Source organism: Pantherophis guttatus, chromosome 8 (assembly GCF_059756535.1).
Source record: "Pantherophis guttatus breed Tessera chromosome 8, ASM5975653v1, whole genome shotgun sequence".
NCBI classification, from domain to species: Eukaryota; Metazoa; Chordata; class Lepidosauria; order Squamata; family Colubridae; genus Pantherophis; species Pantherophis guttatus.
The window spans coordinates 49,658,818-49,668,206 of NC_142070.1; the positions used below are offsets into that span (position 1 = coordinate 49,658,818).

The 9,389-nt window shown below is 37.6% G+C and overlaps 1 long non-coding RNA gene across 3 annotated transcripts in view; it reads right to left on the bottom strand.

Annotated features, from left to right (window-relative positions):
• LOC148112627 (uncharacterized) overlaps positions 1-1,119 on the bottom strand; it is a 71,792-nt gene extending 70,673 nt beyond the window's left edge. For all 3 annotated transcript variants that reach the window (XR_015729142.1, XR_015729141.1, XR_015729143.1), the window contains exon 1: positions 992-1,119. This is a non-coding gene — a long non-coding RNA (uncharacterized LOC148112627). The remainder of the gene's footprint in view (positions 1-991) is intronic.
• Between the last annotated feature and the right edge of the window lie 8,270 nt (positions 1,120-9,389).

The following is a 9,389-nucleotide window of genomic DNA, read 5'->3' on the forward strand; positions in this document are numbered from 1 at the left end:
GCTGTAGTGGCACAGTGCCACCACAGCACAGTGGTTAGAGTGTAGTACTGTAGACTACTTCTGCTGATCACTGGCTGCTAGCAGTTTGGCAGATTGAATCTCACCATGCTCAAGGTTGATTCAGCCTTCCATCCTTCCAAGGTCGATAAAATGGGGACCCAGATTGTTGGGGGCAATATGCTGACTCTGTAAATCACTTAGAGACGGCTGTAAAGCACTGTGAAGCTGTATATAAGTCTAATTGCTATTGCTATAAACTAATATATCTTCAGAGAAAAGTTGCCCTTCAGTTTCAAGCACCAAATTATGTGCCCTTGTGTGTAAATGAGAATATTTAAGCCAGTTATTGCAATTATGGCAGATCTTTACATAATCCTTTGACACTTATCTTCTGATTTGGTTTCAATATTTCATGTTGGTAAACCACTTCAAGAATGATTATCAGAGATAAATGACCTAAAGCAAGATGATGTATGAATTCTTCTGATGTGCTACACCCTGTTAATGAAATAACAACTTAGAGTAAGTAGAGTAGAATAGAGTAGGGTAGGGTAGGGTAGGGTAGAGTAGAGTAGAGTAGAGTAGAGTAGAGTAGAGTAGAGTACAATACTGTACAATCTGAAAGTAGGATTAGTTTTCTCCCTAAATAATCATCTGAAAATTATGTTGACTTTTATATTCATTAATATGATAACAGAAAAAGAAGCTGTTGAAAGCAAATGGCAGGAAGTGCAAACAATGAAAGCAAGTAACTGAAATAAGTAAAGGAATATGAAAGTTGTTTAAAAAAGAACTTGTTTTTGTTAAAGTTGTTTAAAAAAGCAGAACTAACATGCTTATTCTACTGTCTTTTGTTATAGACATTTCTAATATGAATAAGAACTTAAAAAAACTAGAATCTAGGATCCCATTGATAAAAAAATTATTTCCTGTAAACATTCATTGTTTACACATGATATATGAGGGGGAATAGGGCTAACATGGAACTCACCCAGTCTTATCACATAGTTCTTATTTATGGGTCAATCCCGTAGCTTCCTTGCCTTGGCTTTAAGGTGGCCTACTTACACAGTTAAAATTCCATTTTGGTATAGCCCACTAGTGAAGAAAGCTGAAGCCTGGGAGTGGTACTTTCCATCATAATACAAAACAGTATCTCTTATGCAAACTTTTTATGTCACAATCACATGAAGGACAAATGCTGGTGACCTAAAATGCTTCAATTGATCTACTGCAGGACTGTCCCCTTCAATTTGGTGTAAGAGTTGTATCTTTATCAGGTCATTTCTGCTTTGGCTGCCAAAGCAACCATGTACATGCACAATGATAATGTCAGAGAATAAACTGTTCCATACTGTCTTACTCCATTCCCACAATTATGATTTCATTTCAGTTCTTTACATTATTTAATCTGGTCCAACTGAGTTAATCTGGCCCAAAGAAACTTAAATAACTTTTGGGAATACAAAAGAATGAGAGATTAAAAAGAACTCTGACATAATTGAATTGCACTGAAATCAATATAAACTATATCCAGCAATAAAACTGGGATGGTTGTTAAAGGTACATAAGGAATAGTTCATTTTTCTCTGCATTTATTATTTAAAATCAATAAAAATGGGTAGAAACTAGGCATGTTTTCTTTTCAATAAGGTTCTAAGAAACAGTGATGTCATTAAGAGAACAGGCAAATACAAGCTGGGATGGCTCCCACAGTGGCTCAAGGCCTGATTCAGAGATTATCAGAACTGGCCAGTAGAATTAGCAGTTTTGTGGATATATCACTCTTGGATGGATAGAGAAAATGTCTATCAACAAAGCTGCATGTTATTGCCTACAGAGTGAAATCGGATTTACCAGGAAGTAGGCAAAACTGGGCGATCAGTTTGACAGACAAGAAACAAAAGCAAATGGTTCCCCTGGATGATGCAAGGGTATACCAGATAGTGTATAATAGAGACTGGATGTAGTTTTAGTTTATTGTGTTTTGTGCTTGTGTGTGTGGGATGGTGGAGTACTTGGTGTTCTCTGAGCTTGGCTGTTTTCTTGCAAACAGTGTTAGTAATTTGTTACTAACTGTTAGGGATTTGTTCTCAGTTTATACTTTAGTGCAGTGGTTCCCAACTTTTCTGACTCTGAGGACTGGTCATGGGGGCGGGGGGGGGCAGAGGAGATGATTTTGCACGCACAACTTAATTCCACACATGCACAAATAGAGCTTTTGCACTTTCCTGCTGCTTGCACGGTCCAATTTCCAAAGGGGGTTGGGAATCCCTATTCTAGTGGCTTGCCCTGCAGTGTTTGTGGGGGTAGTTTTGTTTCTTTGGTTGGGCTTCTTTGGTTGTTTCTTTGGTTGGGCTATTTATTGTTAGCTTGTTTGGGAGTTTCTTGATTAGAATATTGTTTACTTCTTGATTGTTGGTCTGGTGTTAAACATGAACTTAATCTATGTTCCTCTGAATGTTGATTGCTGATGGGGAGGTGATTTGATCTTTTTGTTCCTTTTTTGGCTTGTTAATTGTCATTTTTGCACAGTATGTAGATATTGTTTATGTCTATTGATGGCTAATTTGTCAGAGTGCCAGGCTAAAATTTTCTTTAATTAAATTAAATTTAAAAATTCACTAGAATTTTTGGACTTCTGAGTTTGGTTTCTGAATTTGGTTTCTGAGATTTTTTTGATGTATGGCATTGTTATTCTTTTTACGGCTTGTGTTGGTTGTGCTATATTGGGCTGAGTAATGGTCAGACACTTTTTGATGAAGTTGTCTGGATATCTGCATGCAGCTGTGTTTTGTGGTGATAAGTAGGATGGCTAACAGGGATAAAGTTGGAATGCCAGGTTATATAGTAGCAGGGTTAGCTAGTAGGACTGGCATTCAACAGATTCCTAGGCCACCTGAAGATATATTAGAAGGAGAAGAAGAAATCTGTCCAGGTAGAAAGTTGCTTGTGGTAGTGGCACTGGGATAAGGCAAGGCTTTTATCTGCCTTGGGTAACAAGCAGAAGATGTAGGGTGAATTGTGAATACGACAATCAGAAGAAGGTATGGTTTTTCTAGGACAAAGAAGGATTGGTCATTTGATTGTAGTTTTAAGTTTTAGCCCAATTGTCTCTTTTCTGAGTCTGGGAGACCTCAGTTTGTGTTAGTGATTGATTTTAGAGAGACAATACTCATCCATGAGTTGGCCATGGATGAGCAAGATGATCTAGAATGTATTTCCTAAACCTGATTGGGAGAGGCAGAAATATGGCATGAAATTTGCCTTGCAGGTTTCAGGTGTTTCAACATCAACAATTCTCAAATTACAGAGAGAGGGTAATAATCCTCTGAGACACCCTTGCTTTAATTGGAAGCCAACTAAGAGATACTTAGTAAATTTAATATTATTTAAAATAATAATTTACTAATTGTTATTATTAGTTTAGTTTACTTTATTGATTAGCCCTTGTGCTATTATTATTGTTGTAATTTTTAATTATTTAATTGCAGTATTACGTAATCTGCTGTATGAGAGTGTTTGCTAATCACCTTAAGATCTACATATACTATGGTTGTTCCAATAGTCCCATGTCCAGACAAGAAGCACAATTGGGTGTACTAACTCTACCTTATTGTAAGGCTACATAACAGAATCTTGCAAGACTGAAAATATCCCCTTCTCTCCTTTCACTCTCTGGAAAACAAGAAAGAGTTCATTTGAAATATTTCACACACAGAGAGGCCGGGGGGATGGGGGTGGAGAGGGAGAGATCCTTCTGTAGACTGAGATAGCTTTTACGTGTCTGTTATCTAGATCACGCATTCTGCAGTTAAACTTTGTACCTGAATATCTCAATAAAAGACATATCTGCTAGGCTTACCTTTTGGGGAATACAGGTTGGACTCCCCTATCCTACTACATACTGTTGAAAAGAAGCAAATTCCAAAAGAAATAAATTGTGCTTCATTTTGCTTTCAGACCCTGTGTTGTTTTTACAAATGTTGGCGGCAATGAAGAGCAAGAAAAATGATAAAAGGTCTGGAGCTAGATATGTGGAGTATTCCAGTACTTGAGGAGCTGTCACAGAGAAGAGGGGATTGACTTATTCTCCAAGGCACCAGAGGGCCAGACAAGAAGCGGTGGGCCAGATGATTCTGCAGATACCCACTCTTACAAGGGCAGAAAAAATGCTTTTGCAGCAGCAATCCCTCACCTTGTAGCAGCTAACTGTCTGAGATCAAGTTAGCCCTCACTCTTTTAAATTTTAGAAAGTAGCTAAAAGCCATAATCTTCCACAGCGCTTTGAGAGCTGGGTTTTAATGTATTATAGGAGAAAATTTTAAAAACTTAATTATTTCAACATATATGCAATAATCAATTGCAAGGAAGAAAGGAGAAAAGTATAGTGAGAAGTTTGCTTCTGACAAGGAAATTAATTTTGGCTCCTGTCAAAAATGTTATTCTGGATTTACTTCCTCTTCTAAATTCCCATATTCCTACATGCTCTGGAAATTAGGACAGGAAGGCTTCTAGAGAAAGGGAGTGTAATTTTCTGTTTGTTTACACCATCTATCTGGGAATTTGAGCTCAAAATCCTTGACTTCACAAATAGAAACTGTTTATCTTGACTATAGAATCTGTGCTGGAGCAGCTTATATTTTATTTCTGGTCTTGTGGAGAAACAGGATGTTAAGAAGCGTGACACAATTAAGTTTTTAGTAGGATCCTCAGCTTCACTGTCCTATCTGTTTCTTCACCTCTGGAACTGGGAACTTACAACAGTTCTGCAATGATTCAAACTATCCAAAATTGCTTTCTGCAGGTCTGCTGCTTCAGTACTTCACCCTTTTGGCCAAGTTGGCAAGAAAAGAAAAGAAAGCAAAACAAAAGAGAAGAGAAGAAAGAAAACCCAGCAGAGTATAAATCCACTCACGTGCTTATCTCCTGATCAGAGATATAGAGAATAAGTAACTTAATAGTGAATTTAGTGATGTTTCAACTCTTAGGGGGTTCCAATTCATTATGACCATACTGTTTGTTACATACTGAAATCGCTCCTCCTCCTGGACATTCAAAAAGAACCTGCCTACCAATTCAAAGATCAGGTGCCATACTGACATTAGAGTAGCCTTCATGAAGGTCTGGAGAAAAAAAGAGGTTTTTTCAATATTGTTTCAAATTCTGGTGTTTTGCAATTGGTTTTTTGTTGTGGATGATTTCTCCTGCCAGCCATTAGACTTGAGACATGCATTAGTTAAGAACATTTTAGGCCCAATTCTATCTCTGTTACAAATGGTTTGAGTCCCTTGTTGAAGGAAGTTAGAATAAAGGAGAGGCAAGCATGTTCAGAAATTGAACATAAGAGTGCACTATTGCTTTATGAAATGACATTGGTTGAGGCTGAAATTTCTTGACGAGACAATTTCTGTCTATCAAGGCAGCCCTTCCTTTCATCTATTTCCTACAATAATTAATCTGTATTTTTAATTGATTAGTTAAGTAGTAGTAAGATTTCCATCTCTGCTTCATATATCCTTAAGTTATTTGAATTTCTATATGTCCACCCACCAAATAAGACTGCCTTGTCCTAGACCCGTGATGGCAAACCTATGGCATCTGTGCCACAGGTAGCACAAGTAGCCATATCGGTGGGCACATGAGCTCAGCTCTGGTATGCATGCGTGTGCCAGCTGATTTTTGGGCCTTCTGGGCCCACTGGAAGTAGGGAAGCAGGCTGTTTCCTGTCTCTGAAGGGCTTTGGTGGGTGGTGGGGAAGACCCATTTTTCTCTCTCCCCAGACTCCAGAGCCTATCTAGGAGCTTGGGGAGGGTGAAAACAGCCTTCCCCACCCACCTGGAGGCCAGAAACAGCCCGTTTGCCAACGTCTGGTGGGACTGGAAGGCCCGTTTTTCTCTCTCCCCAGGCTCCAGAGCCTTTCTAGGAGCTTGGGGAGGGCGAAAATGGCCTTCCTCACCCCACCCCGGAGGCTGGCCCGTTTGCCAACTTCTGGTGGGACTGGAAGTTGGCAAACGGGCCATTTCTGGCCTTCGGAGGGCCTCCGGGGGGTGGGGAAAGCCATTTTCACCCTCCCCAAGTTCCTAGAAAGGCTCTGGAGCCTGGGGAAGAGCAAAAAACTGGGCCCTACTGTGCCATCGCATGCCAGGGGTAGTGGGAGAGAGAGCATGCAAGCACAGGGTAGGGCGCATAGAATTATGGGTGTGGCCATGTGTGTGCATGACACCCCCCTCCTCTCCGCTCCTGGCACGTGATGGGAAAAAGGTTAGCCAATCGCAAATATTGTGTGCTGGTTTGAATTACCACCAGAGATAAATGGAAGGTTTTCATACAACTGAAATCCACTTAGAACCTAATCAACTCTTTGACCCATCAAGTTAATTACTGTCCATTTTATATTACTATAAGGCCACAAAATATTACATTAGAAACAATCCATTCAATTCATTATAATGACCAATCTTCATGCTGGTATTGTCTGCTCTAAGAATACTAATACAGTATGTTAAACTTATTTACTATCTACTAAATTTCTACATTGCAGCTTTGCATTGCAGCTTTGTTTATCCAGCTTTAACACAGAATTCAAATATATGCATTGGTGTCTGTGCATCATTACAAGCCATGTATGCATGTATGTATGTATGAAATTTATATGCCTCCCATCTCACTCTGCAAAGCAACTCTGTGTGATTTACAATTAAACCACAAATATTAAACCACAAATATAAAAATACTAAGAACAAATACACAACTTAAAAATTTAAGGCAAGGATGGTACCAGAGTGACATCATCCCTATTAATCCACCATTGGGGGAAAATTTCAGAAAAGTTTATTTTGTTACAGATTTTGTTAAAATGAATCAATTACTAATGGTTCTTTGCTGAACTCAGGTTTTGGTTGTTTTTGAAAACTATGAAAAATATACCGGTAACTGTTTTTCCTAAGTTTGCTATTGGCATTTCAAAGCATTATTGTTAATTATATTCTTGACAGCTATGTCAGCTATTTTTGTAGCTTTGGAATGAAAAATGAAAAGACAAAGAAGTTATTAAAAATTGTCATTGTTCCCTATAGTAGAACATTAGAAATATTTGAAGTTTCCTTCCATTTGAACACAATCAACTTAAAACATTCCAATAGAAAATTTAAGTGGAGTTGTGTTGTTCTAAACTAAGACAAAACTTGTTTGTTTTTGTTTTCTGATGGTGTATCCCTATACTATTAATAAACTTTATTTCTGTAGTTGTTATGGAACTTTATCCTACCATTCACAATAATACATCCAAAGTACAAGTTATTCAATAAGATAAGAAGACCCTGTTTATACTAGAGAAAATATTGCTGAATTCGAAGAAGATATTTTTTGATGTTGTAAGAATTGATTTCCCAAGTAAGCATTCAGCCAAGATTTATATGTGTATAAAGCATATACCCCATCAAAGAAATTGAAAAATACTTTTGTGATTCCCAGATAATCCAACAATTAAAATTCATGGAGGATATAATAGTTTCAGTAAGTATGATTGCTACTTAGTAAAATCCAGAGATTCTGATAATGGAAACAAACCCTTCCTTCAATTCTTTAATTCATTCCTCAAAGTAAATATTTTGTGAAATAAAAAAAATAAGAAAGAGTCAAAAGATATAAATTCTATATTTACTCAAAAGAAGTGGCTCTAAGTAATAAACACTGCCTCCATCTCCAACAATTATTTAAAGGAGAAAAACCCACTTTACTATTTTGTCACCCAGATCTGTGAATAATGCTTAAAAAGTTGTGCACTTCACTATACTATTTGCCTAACTGCTGATCAGCTGTTGGTAGCTTTTGACTGCAGGTTAAGAGCTGTTTTAAAATTTTGTGTGCTGGACAGCTGATCTACAGAATAATGAAGGCAGCACTTCATTATAAGCTACTCACCTTCTCCTGTATTTAGCCCTATATAGGTTTGTTTGGATAGTAGATTCTGTGCCTTCTTGACAGAATGTTATACCTGCCTGGCTTCATCAGATGTTTGCTCTCCTCCCTCATCATACTGATCAATAGGCTTGGAGAAATATGGTTTTGATGGTATGCTAAAACTGTAGCAGTCTATTTCCTACCATGTTCATGTTTAGAAAAGTGGACAGCAACAGACCCAAAGAATTTAAGCAATACTTTAGTTGAACTATGGGAAAAGATTCTGAGTAGCACATTTGAACATCCAAGATTGCCTCTATACCTCTGATTTTTTTTACTATCCGGTGAAGTTATCATTTTTCTTCAGCTTCCTTTTTATGACACTAAACTTGACTCTTCTAGTGTTTCCAGTAGAGATGAGAGACTTAAAACCAAGGCATTTTCTATTTTATTCCATTTCATTATTTTTATTTCTATTTTAAGACAGTTGTGTTACCTTATAATTTCTACAGGAAATATTCCAAAACTGGGTATTTGGCACCTTTAATATATATTGTTTAAAACTGAATATGGGAGACTTAGTGATCAGCTTTTTTTCTCAAATCTCTTTTTTCTTTCAAGAGATCAGAAAGAGATCAAAGAGATCAGCTCTTTTGAAAAAGTATGCATATGGGAATGTGAATCTAAAAACAGCCCTGCTTAAGGCTAAGGCCCATCTTAGTTTAGCATTCTCAGAGTGCTAATTAGATGTGTTGTGTCCAATGCTACTTGGTGGCATGCTGTTACCCAGAGGTAACTCTGAGACTTTTAAGACCCTTGGTAGACATCTATGAATTTAACGGTGACCTCAACGAAAGTAAAATTTGAGAAATTAAGCTTTAACTTGAATTACCAGAAGAACATCAATTCATACTACCAGTGGAACATGCTGACAGATAGCCCTATTTCCTTCCTGGGTAATGTTTAAAAATGAACAGAATAAAGGGGCAAAATTATCAAAGAAGGAAATCTTACATTTTCATTTGAATGATCCAAGCAGCCTTCTCTGTTTCAGGATCGAAGTAAGATTCCTGAAAAGTGGCATCCTAGATATATATATGTTGGTGGCCACAAGGCTGTTCCAGAACTCTACTACCGCTATCAATCAGTAGCATAACTTCACTTTTAGTGGCCATAATTTGATTCAGAGGTCACTTTCCATGGTCAGCCACATAATTCCTAATGGACTGATATCAGCATGAATTTTAAACTGCAAAGAGCTGGCTCTAATTTTCTTCAGGACTACTTTTTTTTCTTCTCAGAATCGATTCCTTGATTTATTTATCATACATTTTTAAAACAATTGGACATGGTCCCAGCCAAGTCAGTGACCCTTCTGCATGCTCTTTCACTTTTAGGGCTCTTCATCTTACACAAATGCCTTCTTTCAAAGTGTTGTCCTAACCAGACGGTCCATTCCTTCCTGGAGGGCAGGAATAGCCTGA